This window comes from Perca fluviatilis, chromosome 18, assembly GCF_010015445.1.
Source record: "Perca fluviatilis chromosome 18, GENO_Pfluv_1.0, whole genome shotgun sequence".
NCBI lineage: Eukaryota > Metazoa > Chordata > Actinopteri > Perciformes > Percidae > Perca > Perca fluviatilis.
In genome coordinates, this window is record NC_053129.1 from 11,759,270 (window position 1) to 11,778,548 (window position 19,279).

Here is a 19,279-nt window from a genome sequence, read left to right on the forward strand (position 1 = left end):
TTGGAAAATATAATCGGACGGAAAACAAAATGTTCCATTGTACAAATAGTTGTATTTCTGTTGTGTGTCCTCCTCACTGTTGTTTGAATGCTGAAGTCATTCCAAAATAAGCTGTAGCTACTACTTACTGGGAAGTAGGGTGTTCAGCTTAGAGGAGCAGCAAACGTTCACTACCACAAATTGTGGATTTGAACTTTTAAGTGAAGTCCATAAAAGGGTTGGTAAAATGTATTTTTCAGTGCTTTCAAATCACCTATTGGGATGGCGGGATAAAGTCATGCCTGCAAACTCAGCGTTGAGCTATCATTTTCTTGGTTGCAGTTGAGCCGGCTAGCCAAATTTTCCTCTGTCTCCCAAGCAGGTGTAATTTAGAGTCGTCATTAAGTAACAAAACAATCTCGTCGGTAGGAATTCGACATCCTATCACATCAGATATTATTGATGTTGTTTTATTCCAAAACTCATGCACCTGTTCACACTCCCAGACCATGTGCAGGAAAGTTCCAGTTTGTTCAGGTTGACAGAACGTGCAGTAGGGAGTAGGAATGACGTTAGAGACGTATCTCTTCTGAGGAGTGCAATATGTCCTATGGCATATTGAAGTGGATCTGCTGGTTCTGGATATGATTTTCCCTTCAGAGATAGATTTTTAAAACCTCTTTGAGACCTTTCTGTTTAACCTGAAGTCGCTAACGCTAAACCCACCAGACTCCATTTAAAAAAACAATACTTTAGCGTGTATAGAGCCAACATATTTTCACATGTAAATCGGTAAACACATTTGTTTCTGTCGACTTTGAAGGAAGTGTATTTTACGATGCTAAAATTACTGTTTATTTACATGGAGTCTGGTGGGTTTAAAAAAAGGATCATACTCTTTAACAGAAAGGTCGACCTCCTTAGAAATCCTTTCCATAATGTTGTCATACACTTAGAATATTAAATCTGAGCCTGTCAGTGGCAAAACGAGCACTTTTGTGAAGGTAAATACAAGCTGGACAATTGCCCTATTAACTTACATAGCTTAGCTTTTTTGCTGTAGCTTGTTTTGCTTCTGCCGACTGCAGCGATCTGGCTTAATACTAGACCAATTTCAAAGATTGTTGTTCCCATCAGTCACTTAGACACTAAAACATAGGAAAATAGGGTCCAGGTTGAAGAAAAACAGTAGTTACCCTTTAACATACATAACTCCACGCAGAGGGTTTAAAATTGGCCAAAAACTATCAAGTAGACCTTTTATTAGCCAAAACTGCCTTTTCAGTTTTACTCTATAAATATTTCTGCTTGTATTGTTGTCATATGTACCCCTAGTAATGCTAATGGCAGATCACACCAAGATACATTCAAAATCCCTTTCTGTCTGTTTCATCTGTCTACTGATTGCTGGATCTCTCAGCCTGAGGCTGGATGCTGCTTCAAAGGAGACAGCTCATCACGATGAGTGACAAGTGTTGGGGGTGTGAACTCGACCAATTGAGTAGGAGGAGAAGGGCGGAGCTGACGACACACTTCCTGCCTCAAGGCATGAAGGTACTAATATTAGCTGAGTGTTATCATGATCATTTAAGAGTTCCCCCCCTCCTCCCTCCCCACCGCTGAGGGCCCAGAGGTGAAGTTTGTACAGTAGCAGTCATCTCATCCCACAATAGGTAGGATGGCCAAAGGATTGTCGCCCATAATTCAGTTGTGTGTGAGCCCCGCATTAAGGCAGAGGGACTTCGTCCCAAGGGCACCACGGTACAAAAACAGTTCCATCTTTGTAATGAGGTAAAAATTACAAAGCTTCTCTGACCCTGTTCAGATGCCAAGGGCTTTGTATCTTTATGACCACTTCCTGGGTGCAGCTGAGAGGAGGGGTGGCGATCGCAGGGTGCCAATGTGGTTCCATCACTCTATTAACAAAAGGGAGGACACACGGCAGAGCAGCACATTCATCATCTAGCCAGCAGCCGGCCCTGTGGAAAAGACAATACACATTGCTCTGAGCTCACATTTGCTTGTAGTGTCGCAGATGTGAGAGAGAGAGAGAGAGAGAGAGAGAGAGTGAGTGTGTGTGTGTGTGTGTGTGTTGTGTGTGTGTGTGTGTGTGTGTGTGTGTGTGTGTGTGTGTGTGTGTGTGTGTGTGTGTGTGTGTGTGTGTGTGTGTGTGGCTGATGGTTATATCCCCATGTAGTTTGGGTAAGTGATGGCGACATCCCACAGATCCTCTCCAGACAGCTGGGAAAACTCTAATGAGCCTGTGAACCTGCCGAGAAGTGTGTGTGTGTGTGTGTGTGTGTGTGTGTGTGTGTGTGTGTGTGTGTGTGTGTGTGTGTGTGTGTGTGTATTTACCTGAATGTGTGTGTACAGTCCTGTTCTTTTAAATCTGTAATTCCTATCCCAAGACTCACAATAAAAATAGAACACTTTTAGAGCGATGTATCTCTTATGGTTTGAAAACGCAGCTCTTCATATTCCCTATATATAAATACATAATGAAATCAACTTAGTCTGAACCACAACATCAGCGGTCTCCCTTGGTAACGAAGCCCTGCCTACTTCTCGCCAAGCCATAAAAAAAAACAAAAAAAAAACAGTTGGTAATAAACAGTATTCTGTAAGGCTGTTTATTGTTAATGCAGCTTGTGTGTGTGTGTGTGTGTTTTGTGTGACTTTAGTTGTGTGTCATTCCTGACAGCCGCCCAGCAGGAGGGGAACGCCACACTCCCATCTTGTGACCTTCGCGGGTGCTAACGTCGTTGCCATGGCAGCAAGGCTTGATGCTTTTTGACTGGTCTGATTTGACCTCGACAGAAATACGACTGCAGGCCTTTCATCTCCCACTTGTCCTTGTCTCATATACAGTATATATACAGTGTGATAGTCTCACACACACACACACACACACACACATTACCATATCCATATGCCCACACATATATGCTTTTAATGTGGTTAAATTACATTTTAACTGTATGAGCTCATGGCGAGCCTCCCGTCTGCGAGACCCCCTGCTGGCCCGTTACAGCTCAAGACTAAAGTGAGACGAAGCTGTTTGAAGAACAGAGACTTTGCACATTCACAGAGAGCACAAGACGCTACGTCTATGCTCCCTCCTTTCCTCTCTTCACTTGACTTCCCCTTGTGACTCTTTATCTTGGGCTGCTTTACAGGCTAAAGGTTCAATAAGGGTCGGATGGAATCACAGGATGGGGCCCGCTAGTGTAGTACCTCATGAGGATATATTTTACTATGAAATATATGGTGGTATAGTGAGATAGCCTGATATATTTGATGATGGTGCAAGCACGCACAGGCACGCACACACACACACACAGGTTTGTGGCACTATCTTTGTGGGGACCCGTCATTGACATAAAGCATTCCCTGGCCCCTTACCCTAACCTCAACCATCACAACTAAATGCCTAACCTTAACCTTTACCCCCACCCTAACCATAACCTAATTCTAACCCTAATCCTACAACCAAGTCTTAACCCTCAAACAGCCATTTAAACTTGTGGGGTCCAGCATTTTGGCCCCACAAAGCTGTCGGGACCCCACAAGTATACTTGACTCCCGGCTTTTGGACCCCATGAATATAGTTACACACACACACACACACACACACACATGAACACACACATACACACATATATGAACACACACACACACACACACCACTTCCACTATCCTCCCTGCTCTTAATCTCTGTCTAGGCTGCATGGGGACCCTGAGTGCACGTCCCTGACGTTGACAAAGCACTATGGGTGTTTTTTGGCAGTCGTCCTCCTCTCACCTCCTCCCTCAGCTACCTGCTCACCACTTCATCAAAACCACGGGCACCAAAATGGTGAGGGATCCATCAACTTCCCACGCTGAGAGATGATGTCATCAGCGAGGGACGTCTCCTGGGGGATTGTTGCTGATGGCTGACATGGATCAGAACCACAGAGAAGGTAAGTAGCCTGCAGTACCGCAGTGGAAAACAAGAATAACGCTGCACCAACTGCACCCAGATGTGAAAATATCTGTGCTTATTTAACCGTTATTCACAATGATACAAGAAAATCTTTGCTCTCAGTGGATGCGACAGCTGCTATTTATGACTTTTTTTAAACCTTGACCCCTCCCTGTTAACTGGCGTTGAATAGCACAAATATGTACATTCTCTATACGTTGGATTGTGCAAGACAATGAGAGTTACAAGCTATCACTTGTTTCTATTTTGTACTGTGGACATTTGGATACATCCGTTTTTTTGAGAGTTAAAGTTTTTGCATCCCAAAATAAAAACCTTTAAAAAAAACATTTGTCTTTTCTCTTTAATAAAACAAACAAATATTATTATATGTTTTCCAAGAGTGTAACTTTCTGTGCCCCCAACCAAGGACAAACTACACCTATCAAAACACACATGAGTGAAAGCACAGACATGAAGGAAAATGGACTCAAAATTTACAAAAATAGATACAACAGAAATGTCCAGCAACAGACGGCACATACTGTAAGGCTACTGCATAAACCCCTCAAAGTGTTGGAAACATGATACAAATCAGAGACAATGCAATTAAAAGTGACACACCAGAGCCAAGAACTGTGCATAGACAATTAATAAGTTGATTTGAAATTGTTCAGCTATTAAAGGATAACAAACATCCACAGAACTGTGGGTTATTAGTAGTGATGGGCAAGCTACTTGAAAAATGTAGTCAATTACACATTACATATTACTGTAGTAAGTGTGCTTTAATAAGTAGCCAGCCTATATGGTTAAAAAGTTTCTATTTACTGACCATCAACAGCTAACGTTAGCTTAGCTGTGGTGAGTGACTGTGGTCATCATGCAGTTTTACAGAAGTCTTGCCCTCACAGTGAAGCAGCAGGTAATGGAGGCTTGCCAGGGAGCTAACCAGCTAAGAAGAAACTCCATGAAAAAAGGACAAGAAAAAACTCGTCTGCCTGCACCTCGTCTCTTGCACCAAGCTAACACGCCCCAGACATGGTCTCCACCGAATTCATAAAGAAGAAATTGTTATCAACTCTCATTCAACTCCTGGTAAGACAGCAAACGATGCTAATCCACTAAAATGTCAAAGTAACAGACATGTCCTGGGATTAGTAACTGTAACGTTAATGAATTTTAAGCTTGCACTACTCATTACTGAAAAAACGTTACAGCAACTTCTAATATTAGTAATTAATCTTAACTCACCTAATTAATTCAAAACTTTACTATCGCTAACGTTAGACCGGTGCTGTTTAAATGCGTTATTAATTTCCATGCGAATTGATGCTAGCTAAGGTCAGTGAGTTAGCAACATTACTTAACCTCTACGTTAGCTATTGCCAGCCAGTGCCACTCTCACTGTACACACAGTCTAACGTTCTAGACGTTGTGCTCTTCAAGATACCTTTTTCACAGCAGACATTTTGACTTGTCATAGCAGAAAAGTAAGAAAAAAACACAGGTTTTTACTTATAATACTAACAATGGGTGAAACAGTACTGCAGTACTAATAGTACTAATAGTTAGTTACAGGCCATGGGCCCTGTAACTAACTATTAGTTCAACTATACGGACGGCATTAATGTTATTGATTACACCTGTGTTTCCAGCACTTGTGAAAAGGGTCTATACTAGCAGTTCACATAAATATTATTATTTAAATGTGTTTATCGCAAGCTACTTTTCTAGTATGTCCTCTTGGTTGTATGTATTTATGGGATTTTTTTCTAAGTTGCATCAGCTTAGCTATGCTTTTTGTTCGTTTTTTTCCTAGTTTGTATATATATATGTGTGTGTGTGTATATATATTTATTTTTTCTGCAAATGTCTTGTGTTTAAATATTAAATATTTTTAGTGTTTCCCAATTCCAACTGTGTTTCTTTTATATGTGTGTTTTCATCCTCATGTTTTGGTATCTGCAGCATTTCTTGAAGTACATTTCTTTTAATATTTTGGTCTTGTTTGTGTTTTCTTCCACCACAGAAAACATCAATTTTAAGTCCTACATGTACATACTTTTCAAGGTTACAGTCAGGGGCTCTTATTTAGCTTACATATCAGCTCAACATGCTTTTCTCTTTTTATCTACCCTCAGAGTGACTATAGGGCCTTGACCAACACTCAACACTACCCTCAGCTGCTACAGCATCTTTCAGTGAGTATTTCACCATTTTTGTGTGTGTTACGGTGTTCCAAGCATCCTGTGAAACAAGTTACAAACGGTGGTCCTCCACAGGACTTTGACGTGTACATGACTGTGAAGTCTGTGTTATTGTGTAATCTCTCACTATAGCTGCTGTAAATCCTATTTGAGGTAATGTACAACACTTCAAGGCTCCCTAAGTACTCTTGCCTGACACTCATCCTGAATTTGCATTTTGCTCTTTTTCTTCATTATTCCGCCTGTGTCTGGTTTTCTTTTGGAGGTAATGCAGTGAACAATGATTGCACCTTTTTTTTTTTACATTTGAACTCATTAGGGCACAATTACAGTAATGAGTATAGATCCTCCTTCCTCTGTGCTTTTGTCATATATTTGTGTTGCTGTGTACCTGTATAGCCTGTACATCTCCATATCATTTTACTCTCCCCTCTTTACAAGAAGAATTTGGATTCCCTCGCTCAATTCTACAGCCCCTTAATTGATATAATTAGAGGATTAGAGTGTAAAGCTGCTACTCTGTCACTCCTGGGCTGCAACCAGCGAGGTGACAGTGCCGAGGCGGGATCCACACACCGCCTCTCGGTTTGACACCAACATCCAGGAGGACAACAAAGATAAGGATGGCTAGAGGGAAAGCCCTCGTTCTGACAAGTGCAAATTAACCTGCCGTGCCCGACAGAGAACTGCCGCTATCTCCTCCCATTGCCCCATCCGTACTCCTTCCTCCCTCGGTTCCTCCTTTCCCCTGGGCTTCCTTCTGAATTTTTACTTTTTTTCCTCCTGTCTGTTTTGAATCATTACAACTTAAGAACTGACGTCCTGTCATCAACTGCAGGCATGGATTATTTTGGTCCCTACTTATAATACAATCATCTGAAACCTCTTACCTAGTCCCATTTACCAAATTATCCCTCTTATTCTTGCCTCCTTTAAAGATCAATTTCATTTACCTACAACATGACACTCTTTCCCAGACTCTTCGCTTTCTTTCTGTCTCTATCTATTTATTTTTTTCTCTCCATCCCTCTCTCATTATTGGCGTAGCGGCGCGGTAGCCTCAGGCGTCTCACCTGGTGTGGGTCGTTACTAATCATATCCTGGAGCTAAATAGTCTAAAACGGCATCTTTATCAGGCCTTTGTTGTCCATAATACCTCTGCAGCACCCCAGGTGTGGATTAAATTATTATGTATCTGAAGTCATCTGCTGCTGCCAAAGAGTGTGTGTGTGTGTGTGTGTGTGTGTGTGTGTGTGTGTGTGTGTGTGTGTGTGTGTGTGTGTGTGTGTGTGTGTGTGTGTGTGTGATGGTCCTCTTCACCTCGAGGGAGCTCTCTGGCGAGAGGTTATAAAGAGCAGCAGGTTGGCAGGGGGAACCTATGGCCCGTGATGTTTATAGGGGTTGCCTGTGTGTGTGTGTGTGTGTGTCTGTGTCTGTGTCTGTGTGTGTGTGTGTTTGTTTGCCCATGTGCTCAGGGAAGACCCACGGTCTCGTGTCTAATTAGGAGCAGGAGATTGGTAAATAGAAAGGCTTGTTGGTCTGTATGTTAACATCTTACATGACCTTCCTCGACTTCCTGTCTAAGCCACAGAAGGCCTTTACCACCCCCCACCACCACCACCCCCCACCGTGCTGAAGCTACAGGTAGACTTAATCTCTCAGCATGACCTCTACTGTCATCACAGAGTCAACCTGAGTTGCGTGTTGTTCATTTGTCTCTCCCTCCCTCCGGCACGTCCGCCCTCCCTTTGTTGTCATTTTCTATAGCTAAAGCTCTCACTCAGCTCCTGCTAATCACACAAGTTACACATCAGCTGTATGGGTGTGCGACATACAGGCATACTATGCCGTTTACACAGCTACATGTAGCGTTGCGAATGGACTCGCGTACGCTGATCACACACACGCGGTAATTAGAGATTGATGAAAATCCACAGGTGAAGACTGGAAGACTGGTCTGTGTAACTAAACAAAGCATGTGTGTGTGTGTGTGTGTGTGCGCGTGTGTGCCTTTTTTGTTACTCTTGAAACAGGGATATTGAGGCTGGACAAAAACACGGTGAGCCCGTCAGGCAGCGCCGGTCGACACTGCTTACAGTCGGCCGCTCGTGGCCAGATCAATCGCCCTGTCAATCCAAAAGCAGTTTAAGGCTTGCTTCCGTTGTTGTTGTTGTTGTTGTTGTTGTAGTTTTAGGTTCACAGATGGTAGAGATCAGTGCAGGAATCATAATAAGATGCCGTTTTCATGTGTATAGTATTAATATAACCTTGGATCTCTCAGGTGTGATTGGTTGCCGTGCAGTGATTTGTCACTCGGCGTGGGTCACAGTTCACGTACAGTACAGTATTTGAACTTTACCCTCTTTGTTGCCTGTCCGTAATCCAATCACGCTCCTCACGAGAGCTTTACTGTGAATGTAGATTATTCTCAAGTGTAAATCAATGTGGTGCTCCCTACCAAGAGACAGCCAATCCAATTTGATAAGAAAGGTTGTTCAGAAATGTGTGATGGTTTTATTGCTCTACTGGTTTATTTGGCCTACTTGTGCGGTATCAGAGTTACCATTGAACATACTGTACAATATAGTAATACTATAGAGTAATAAAGCACTCGCATAGTACAGTCTTTCACTGTCACAGTTAGTTGATAAGAAAATTAAAATACTTGATGAAGATTTGCACTGACAGACGTCCATCAAATTTGGACCTGCACAATGCGGAAGCAAAGAGTTTTGTTCACAATATTCCAGGAGCTGTCTTACCATCATCCACAATCTCTTTATTTAGTCCCAAGTTCTGGCTGTGCATTGCTTGTCTGCAACTTTTTTGCATTGCACTGTTGAGCCAAAAGCCCAGTTAAAAGTCAGGTGATAGCACCACATTAATCAAAACAAGAGGACTTACAGTAAGTCCGAGCCGTTGACTGTTGGCTCAAGATTTTTGGAATGAAAATGGATTTCTCACTAAACATCTTTGGATTAATATGGATTTCTGCTAATCTAATATCTACATATTGCAGTCTCTCCTCTTCTTTCTGCTGCTGAATATTCCAGTGCCTGTCCAAAATGACAAAACAACTGCATCCATCAGCTTTATTTCTTACTGGGAAACATAGTGTACACTTTTTTTCAATTGGAAAAACAAATTGATGAGAAGCACATGAAGACACAATTAGTAATAAAAATAAAAGAAAAAGCCAGACCAAAATGCTCTGATTTTTTGAGAATGTGTTGGCTCCAACATGTAACAGAACAAATGTTGGTTTGAGGCCACTGGCGACTTGGCAAAAACAGGTTGGGTGTTTATCCATTCCTCGTTTTTTCCCTTAAGGCTGTTTTCAGTCCAGTTCAGGGAACACACTGTGAGTGTTCAACAAAACTTGTTCTTCTCTCTTCTGAAAGCAACCAAATGCCTCTTTGCGTGCGATGCACACGACGTATACTTAACAAAAAGGTCGTACTCTTATTAACACTGCCATTGTGGGCTCCTAATATCGGAGCAGGCCCACAGCATTTCCCAAATTTGTCAGCAAGAGTTCTGCTTCTCCTAGAAACCTCATTTTGCCTCCTGCCTCCTTTTTATTTGAGTTCTGAGTTTAAAGTCAACATTAATCTCAGAATTCTGAGAATAAAGTCAGAACTGTGACCGTATTTTTTACTTAGAAAAAAATACTCCAAAAGAATGTGGACCTCCATGTTCAAGTCAGAATTGTGTGAAAATTCGAGAAAAAAAAAGAAGGCATTATTATTAATTTATAATTATTTTTTCATAATTAATTAAGTTTATTTGCGGTCATCTCAGAATTCTGACTTTAAACTCAGAGCTCAAATAAAATGTTCACGTGGCCCTAATCCTCTTCCGTATTTTTCCCTCTCTCTCAACTCTCTTTTTCCTTACTCTCTTATTCTGTGTTTACTCGCTTTCTTCATCCCAGTTTCTCTCCTCACATTGCCCCCCCCAGATACCACAGCCTACTGATCGGAGTCAACCATTACAGTCCAACCGTCTGCTTATTTGCCCTACATCTATGATTGACTGACAGCTGTGAACCTGAGCTGGAATTACATAGATATGTTTGGGAGTTTACGTGTGTGTGCTTGTCACTTCATGCATTTATCCATACATTGGCCACCAGGAGTAAGCCATGACCCACGTGTGGAAGCTGCCATGGCTAGTTAACATGATACTACATCGTTGGAGCGCGCTCTGCATGGGCATCGTAGCGGAGACGTGTCACAGATGGTCACTATGTTGGGGTGGCATCATCCGATTTTCCCTTACTTTGTATCGCCTCGTTTGATCTGGTGCCCTTGTTTCTTGCGGACTTTCAACCCTGTGCTAAATTCTCATCATTATTATTCTTCCATTCGATCTCTCTCTGTTTGTCTCTGTCTCTGTCCTCTGTCTAGTGCGAGTCATCCCAACAGAACACAGGCAAAGGTTTAAGGTGACGGAGCGCACCGGAGGTCAGAGCGTATTGTGTCAGCAATGACAAATTGTCATGTTTGCTGACAAAAATAAGGTCAAACAAAAGCACGAGTGAGGCAGAGAGGGAGAGAAAAAGGACCAAAAAAAAAAAAAAAGCAGGAGGAGTATAAGAATTAAAAGAGACAGGAAGCAAGAGAGCGAGTTAAAGAGAGAAAGAGAGTGAGTGACAGTCAAAGAAAGCAAACTAGAGAGAGCGGGAGACTGAAACAGGCAGATAGACATTATCAGGAAGCATGCAGGGACTTGTTTTCTGCCTGGACAGAGGCTGGCACTGTTAGTGAGTCCATCCTGCTCGGAGAATGAAAGCGTCTGTATCAGCCCACAGGCATCTGGTTGACATTGCAAAAAGCTGCATGACCACTAGGGACCTGTCTTTACAGTGTTGGCCTCTTTTCCTGCTTGTTTTCAATGGTAAGAACATGTGTTTGCGCATTCCCAGCAGTATGGGAGGGAAACGTTTTTAGTGTTCAGTATGCCAGGTGCTGAAAGTTGAAAACATTTCAGCTTTACAAAAAAATCACACCGCTTTTTGGGGGCCATTTTTAGGCCTTTATTTTCACAGGACAGATGAAGACATGAAAGGGGAGAGAGAGAGGGGGAATGACATGCAGCAAAGGGCCACAGGTCGGAGTCGAACCCGCGGCCGCTGCATCAAGGAGTAAACCTCTACATACGTGCGCCCCCTCTACCAACTGAGCTAACCCAGCCACTACCATGCCACTTTTAAAACGTGTTTACATTACATGTCATTTAGCTGACACTTTTTATCCAAAGCGACTTACAATTGCTACATATGTCAGAGGTCACACGCCTCTTGAGCAACTAGTGGTTAAGTGTCTTGCTCAGGGACACATTGGTTGATGTATCGCAGTGGGAATCGAACCCAGGTCTCCATATCTACTGCGCCATATCCACATATCCACTGCGCCATCGCCACATTTACAGCGCGTTCTACACCAGCAAGGCCTACAAGGCTAGCAACACGCTGAATCCAGAAGCCTCAGATGAAATGTCTTTTCCTCTCTGTAATAATTTAATGAATGAACGATGAAATGATTTTAATTTATACAAGCTCAAATTGTAACCAGTAAGGACAGTTTCTTGTTTCTAAATTTTTTCTTTCTTCTGTTGGCCAGTTTAGCAGCAGAAAAAAAGGATGCATGACAAGTTGATGGTGAGAATAAAAGGTTTGTATAGGGCACTGCTGCATTCAAATGATCTCCAGTAGCCTACATACTGTAGCGTGCCATATAAATATATGCCCCAGCTTTGCTTTGTCTGCATAGTTTCACCGCTATGTGGATACGGGTTGTGGAATTCTGGTTGCACATGATAAGTGCTGAAAAATGTTTGGCTTTGACCAAAATGTATATTATTTACTTAAATAGCTGGTGGCTTGGTGTTTATTCTACTGATTATTATTAAGGTATTCAACTTTTAGCACATTTATAAAATCACATAATGGAATTTTACATGTGTCTGGGCTTTGTTTTGATCCGATTCTAAGTCCAGTTCAGTCCTTTGGCTTTGTTTTACGTTTTCGGGCTAAAAGTGGACAGTGTCACCCCAGGAACTGAGAACCGGATCCTAAACGACTAGCATGGGAGTCCATCTGCTAATTCTGCATGCTCTACGTTCCTGCTTTGAACTCTAAATTAACTGCAACATCTGTCGGAAACAAGAATCCAAGTGTCCATTAGCGTGGCCCGGATGTTTCCTTAATCAGTGGTATTGCTATATATAACAATGACCCAATTTCCTTTAGCAACCTTATTGATTGCTACTGGAAATTGGGTTCATCTTCGGCATTATCTTTTGTTCCCCGAGGTGTTTGTTATCCGATCAGTGCGATTTACACGTTTCTTTTCCGCAGGCTGTAATTCATTCACAGTTGGCAAGTTCTTTGCAGTCCCAATTACTGTATTCTTTTCACTCGTGAAGCATTTCTTTCCAAGCCCGGATCTTGGCTGTATAAGTTAGGAAATCTGTGCATGCAGAGAGTGCTAAAACCTAAAAGTGTGGTGATGAAGGCCATTGGAAAAGGGATAAGTGATTCAGCCGGCGGATCAATAGAGAAAGATCCATGCCTCCAAGCCCGTTCAATCAGACCCCCTGGGGGGTGAGAGAAACATTAGGAGACGGAAAGATGGACAGAGAGCGTTTTTGCGTGTGTGTGTGTGTGTGTGTGTGTGTGTGTGTGTGTGTGTGTGTGTGAGAGAAAGAGAGAGAGAGAAGAGAGAGAGAGAGAGACCTGATTAGACCAGCAGAGAGAGAGAGAGAGGAAAAAATGTGGATCTTTTGTCTTGGTGCTTTGGCATTTCTTTCTCAACTGCCATGCCAATAAAAACCCCATTGTGCTGAAGTGAATTATAATAAATTGAACTGAACTGAAAAGAACTGGGAAATAGAGACTAAGTGCATTGGGATCGGGCCTTTTCTCTCTCGTGATTTTATTTTCATTTTCATTTTCTGAGCTATTTCGAGACATAAAAACACAAATGGGATTTTTGACTCATCGGAGCAATGACACCGTCGCCTTGACACAATGCTGAACTTTAACGCCGGCGTGCACTCATTGAGGGTTCATTGAAGCCCGGTCTTAATGCCCAAATTACTCCATTTCCTCCACAAGATGATTGACTTTCCACAGCAGCTCATACTCTAATCACTCGATGTGTGATTGATTCAAATAGGATCCTCATCACACCGCTGCATTGACGTTAACATCTCTGGCTGCTGGTGTGGATTTCAGCGCTCACCTCTGCTGAGACGTGTAAGTCAACCCCACAGCACCCCCTCGTCCTTGTATGACCGTCACACTAACGCCCCCCAAGACAGTTCAGTTTAGCCCTGACGAGCAAGCGCACGCCGCAGCCCGCCTCCCATCCAGCCAGCACTCACTCGCAGATGTTTCCCTTGCTTGAATAATGTATCAATTTCTACAGAAACGGCAATGTTTGCATTTCTCTCTCCCTCGCTCTCTTCCTCTCTTCCTCTCTTCCTCTCTCTCTCTGGATGGTTCTCCCTTTTCAGTCTGAAAATAGAGTGCAGAAGAAGGCTGTTGCTATGGTGATACATCCACTGGCGTTGCCCGGGACATTTTTAGCCACGCGATGCGCGGGGGGGATTTAGCTCGCCTGTAACTTTCTGTAATTTCCATTCTAATTATATCGCTCCTGCCTGCGCTGTGTGCCACCGCATGGGGTAAAACAGGCGAGCGCGGCCGGGCGAGGATCCGAGTCACTGCTCCTCTCCGCTGCCCTCACACACCACATCACATTTCACAGACAGAGGACAGACAGGGACAGGGAGAGGGAATTTTTTTATGTGAATGAGAAACAGACCGAGAGAGAACTGCCAGAGCAAAAAGAGTAACGCTGCTGCTGAACTGTACATGACAGAAATGGTGTTTTTACAATGTGATAGAAGGCAGGACTGCGTTACCACTCAGTTAACAAATCAAATGAGAGACAAGCTGAGATTAGTTGGAAGCTCTGTTGATGCTTGCTGGACTTAACATTAAAGACCAGCAGGGGGTCTCGGCTATCACTAATCACCAGGCTTATCAGCTGTGCACATAATATTACACCTTTCTAAAACAGCACATGATGCGGAACACACTAATGGGAATACTGTCAATTACAAATGCATTCTTTTTTCACTTTTTCTTCATATTCTATATACACTAAACCGGCGTTTTTAACATTCATTTTTTAAACTAAAAAAGGGGACACATTTGAAAATCTTTTTTTCATCATACTTGCATATAGCGAAATGTAGTCTTATAAAAAGACAAACATTTCTCAAAGTAGAGAAGAAATGAAAACGGAGCTGTCAGGGTCCCACCGTCACCAGCACTCACTCCTCCCTCTCATTCTCCAGCACACTCCTCCCACTGATTCATACTCCTCGTCACTCACGCAGATCAGTCGCTCCCAGTCCCCTCAGTACTTATTACACACACCTGCACCTCATCAAGCCACATCCACAGTTCACCACCTGCAGCCAATCAACAACCACCTACATAAGCAGCACAGACACACATGCACTTTGTCTAGTCTCGTTTCTACACGACCCTCTGACTGTCAGTACCCGATCCGTTCCACCGGCACGATCCGTTCTGCGCATGTGCAAGATGACACGTATGCCATGACGTATGCGCAGATGATAATACCGTTTTACGACCTGCCCAATCTGTTCCACGCTAGCCTCCACCGGGATAGCTAACAGCTAATTCGGCTAACCGCTAGCCAACAGCCTTCAGTCTAAAATAACGCATGCGCAGAACGGATCGTGCAGGCAGAACGGACAGCTAGATTCAGTCTAAAATAACGTTAAGTCAAACATAATGGGAAAAGCAGGCTACAGCTAAATTAAGACTTTACAGTTATAACAATAAAGACAAGTATTGAGTGATTGTATTTTAAATGAGCACAAGTAGAACTGACGTAACAGCTGTTATATATGTTAACGTTTATTTTCAAGTTTTATTTTGAGGGTCTTTTAAAGTTTACATGCTGTCTCAGCTAGCGGCCGAATTAGCTGTTAGCTAAACTAACGTTAGCCTAACTGTGGAGGCTAACGGCAGACCGCTACAATCATCTAGCGGTTAGACAAATTAACCGTTAGCTAAACTAACGTTAGCTTCCCGGTGGAGGCTAACGGCAGACCGCTATAATCACCTAGCGGTCCGCCGAATTAGCTATTAGCTAAACTAACGTTAGCTAGCGTGGGAACAGATTGGGTAGTGTCGTAAATCCTCGTACCACAGCGCATGCGTGAACATCTTGCGCATGCGCAGAACGGATTGTGCCGGTGGAACGGATCGGGTACTGACACTGACTCACTCCCGTTTAGTCTAGTCTATCCCAGTTTACCTTACCTGTACTTCGTATCCTGTTGTCTGCTGCCACTCCAAACCTGCCTGCTCTGCTCCTGGATTCCTGCCTGTTGCTTCCTGCTCTTTGTTGGATCATTGTTAATAAAGCTCAGCTTCGCTACTTCAGTCTGTCTCCTGGTCGTCCGTGACAGGAGCAAAGTCACTGAAAGTTAGAATGTGCAAGAATTGTTTGAAAAGGCAGCGTAACAATTGTGTATACTGTGAACACACTGTACATCCAAACATAGGCATAGGCAAAATAACTTAAATACTGTACACTATAAAACATGGCACAGCAATATTCAGACTTCAATATATTGCTAGTAATATTACAGTTATAATGTAAAAAAGTATCATCACCTCTCAGTCTGTGATCACTTTTTTTAGTGTTTTTACATCACTGTTCCTAAAGTAGTGGCCACGTCAGTGACATTTCTTTAACTGCATTATTTAAGTGAAACCAGTAATTCAATAATTCTAGAACATTTATTTTGAAGCCTAGATAATAAACAGTATATTCGTGACTATTACAACTTCCCTAAAAATGCTAACATTTTAATTCCATCCTGGGCATTGAGCCCATCGAATAAATAACTATTTTCATACACGTGTGACATTGACTGACATCAGATAAAGATGAAGCCTATGATAAAAGCTCTGTATTGTGTGACCAGAAGCTCAGTAAGTGATGATTGAGTCAGAGGCAACAGAACCAAGCGTTACAGTGTCAGTGTGCTTCCAACAACTGCTTGTCAGATTATCAAAGAGCATAGGAAACCCCCTCCCCGCACATTTTTCCAACACCATGAATGCATTCGACTGTCTGAAAGTGTGCGCTGTTATCCCGGGCAGTTCTTCCATCTTGCCGTCAAGTGTGGCCATTCGGAACAGCTATAAACACTTTTGCCTTGAGACACGTTTGGACTATGCATCGGAAAACCAAGTGTTTTTCAAGCACACCTCGGCCTTAACCCTGCTAAGACCAAGCACAGTAGTCAACACCATCTCACGTGTTTGTTAAATGTGGATGAAAAACTTTAGACACTTAAAGCTCCATTGTGTAATGTTTGGAGTTGATTCTTAGCAAAAAAACTTTGTTGTTTCACAAATATGTGCTCATTCATGTGTAATTACTTCCATCAACTAATCAAAGTATTCTCGTACGCGTAGAATCTGCCATTCAGAATCATTCAGAATACATACGAGCGAGTCACTCGAATGACGGCCGCCATGTTGCGTCTCCATCTTTAAAATACATTAGCCAAAGAGGGACACACCTCCGCCTTTCGCGCTTTTACACTCAGTGGCACCGTGACGAATGCCAGGAAGGGGGAGGACATGTAACAGAGTCGCCAAAGGAAGTTAAAAAGAGAATTAAAACAACAACGCGACAGGCAAAGCAACAAGACCAAAGTTAATATTGGAGTGGCTTTTCCAAGATGGAAAGAGCTCATAAGGAGCAAGGATTTTAAAAAGGGACGCCAAAGTTGCCTGCTTTCTTCTCGACAGGTAATTCTGCCTATTTCTGTAAATTCAAAGTTTTATAGTAGCTTGGCTAACTATAGCATGGTTGTGCATAACGCTAGAACAATGTCTAGGATACTTTTCCTCACGTCAATGATGAAAAGGATTGTCTACCTTGTAACATAAACGTAATCATATGTGTCGTGATTTCCCTGGCAGACAACTCATGTCATGCAGTTGTAACACAGACAGCTAGAACAGCTTCGTGTAAACGATGGAGATACTAAGAGCTAATTTCGGTTTCATTGACATTGTTCAGACTGCTCAGAGAAATATATTAACACAAACCTCCGTTGCTTCTCTCCTACGCTGTAAACATCGCCTTACACTATTAATCTCGTACAGATATACAGAATAACGATAGCACTGATACTTTACTAACATCAGCTTGCATATGTGTGGGAACCTGATAGCTGATGTTAGCAATGAAATGGTACCAAAATAACGTAAAACTATTATTACACAATAAGGAGCACTCAAGGACTAAGTCGTTTTCCAAGTGGTACTACTTGGAATAACACGGCCACAGTAGGAGTTAAAACGCACTCGGAATGGTAGGGGCTAGAAAGTAATATTCAGTTGGTTTTCGTATACAATTTCACCGCTAGATGGGAGAAATTCTTACACAATGTAGCTTGAAGCAGCATCTTCAAATTTGACTTGTACATCGTTTACTGAATGTACAGGTCTTTCCTATTGTTTCCTCTGACTTTGTCCCATGAGATAGAAACAAAGAGCTGCTGTGTGGCTTGACAGCGGCATCCAACTATAAAAAAAAAAAAAACTCTTGGCACAAGAGTTTTGTGCCAAGATGAAATACTGTGCCCACCATTCGGTAATAAAAAGAGACACAGGCTCTTACGAAGCTATTTATCACACCAAATTAAAACATTTAAAGCATAGAACAAAAAGTTTAGAAGACACTAAAACTGGTTGAAAAACTGTAAGATTGTAGATTTGAAACGTGAAACACAGCCGTGGGCCTTTTCAGCTGTGGACACCATGTTTTTCCAGGTGTCATCACCCCACTAACCACCACCGTGAGAAAGGCTTGGTGGGGCAGTGAGCGGGGGAGGAATGTATTTACAAAATGAGGAGATTCTTTAAAAAGTGTTGCCTTTAAATAATTCATGGACGTCAAAGGCCTCCCTCATTGAACCTCATGAATAAACCAACGCTGCGGTCCAGCTCAGTGTTCCACAGCGCAAGTTCACAACAGACCAACCTGAGGAAAATATTTAAAGTTATTAAAATAAAAGAGAAGTAGACAGAGGGAGGGGGAGCCAAAGGAGCATAATAAATAGGACATCTGAGATCTCAGCCGTTCTTGCTGAAGTAGAAACATTTAGACACACGGTTGTTGAAGCTGTTTAAAAGTCCAGAAAAGTTAAATGAGGCATGTTTAAATGATGACAATCTATGCTGTTGCATGAATAGAAATGGGATTTCATAGTCTATATATATATATATAGATAGAAAAAGCCAGAGATAAAAAAAAAATGTTATTCAGTCGTCTGTCTAAACTGGAGCATGTTCAGTGTTTTCCCCCGCTTTGTGGAAGACTTAGGTGCGCGTATTTGTCTGGAGGTTTAGGCATCCTTCCTCAAGAAAATGTGACATTTTTCAATAAAAAAAAAAGCAATTTCCCCATACGTTGTACGTCTCCATGTGGGCTTTTGCATCTCTTTGTAGTCGCATTGTGTCCCTTTCTGGTAGTTTTGCGTCTCTTTTTTCGTCATCATTTTTGGACAATTAGTATCATACCGTATCTGTGTCTAAAGCGTTGGAAAACACTAGAACACTCAAAAAGCTTAAAGACAAAAAAAAGTCATTATTCAATCATTAGATCTGAGTTTTTAGTTACATTCATTCGACTGAGGCGACTCACAAAAAGGCTCGGGTGCTGCACCTAAACCTTATAATGGCAGGGAAAACCCTGCAAATGCGAGGGAATGAGAGGGCCTGACTGATGTAGCCGTTCCCTTGTTGACCACAGCATCTTGTATTTCCTAGCGTCATTTTACGCTCCATTAGGGCTGCTGATGTTCATTAAAGATGACTGCCCTTCAGCAGATGTGGCATCACAAACTAATTACAACTTTCAGCAGCCGACGCCCCCAACCCTCATTCACTGTCACGGTACCTCGAAAGAGAGAAGAAAAAAAACACACACACACACACAACGTGGCCCAGGGTATCAACTAGGATTATGTCGCATGGGTAGACACATTGTTT

General features: G+C 42.4%; 1 protein-coding gene across 1 annotated transcript in view; it reads left to right on the forward strand.

The window, feature by feature from the left end:
• The first annotated feature begins 4,873 nt into the window (after positions 1-4,873).
• ches1 (checkpoint suppressor 1) overlaps positions 4,874-19,279 on the forward strand; it is a 105,042-nt gene continuing 90,636 nt past the window's right edge. Inside the window, exons 1-2 of the mRNA XM_039781262.1 lie at positions 4,874-5,041; positions 6,088-6,147. The gene's annotated coding sequence lies outside the window, so the exon portion shown is untranslated. The remainder of the gene's footprint in view (positions 5,042-6,087; positions 6,148-19,279) is intronic.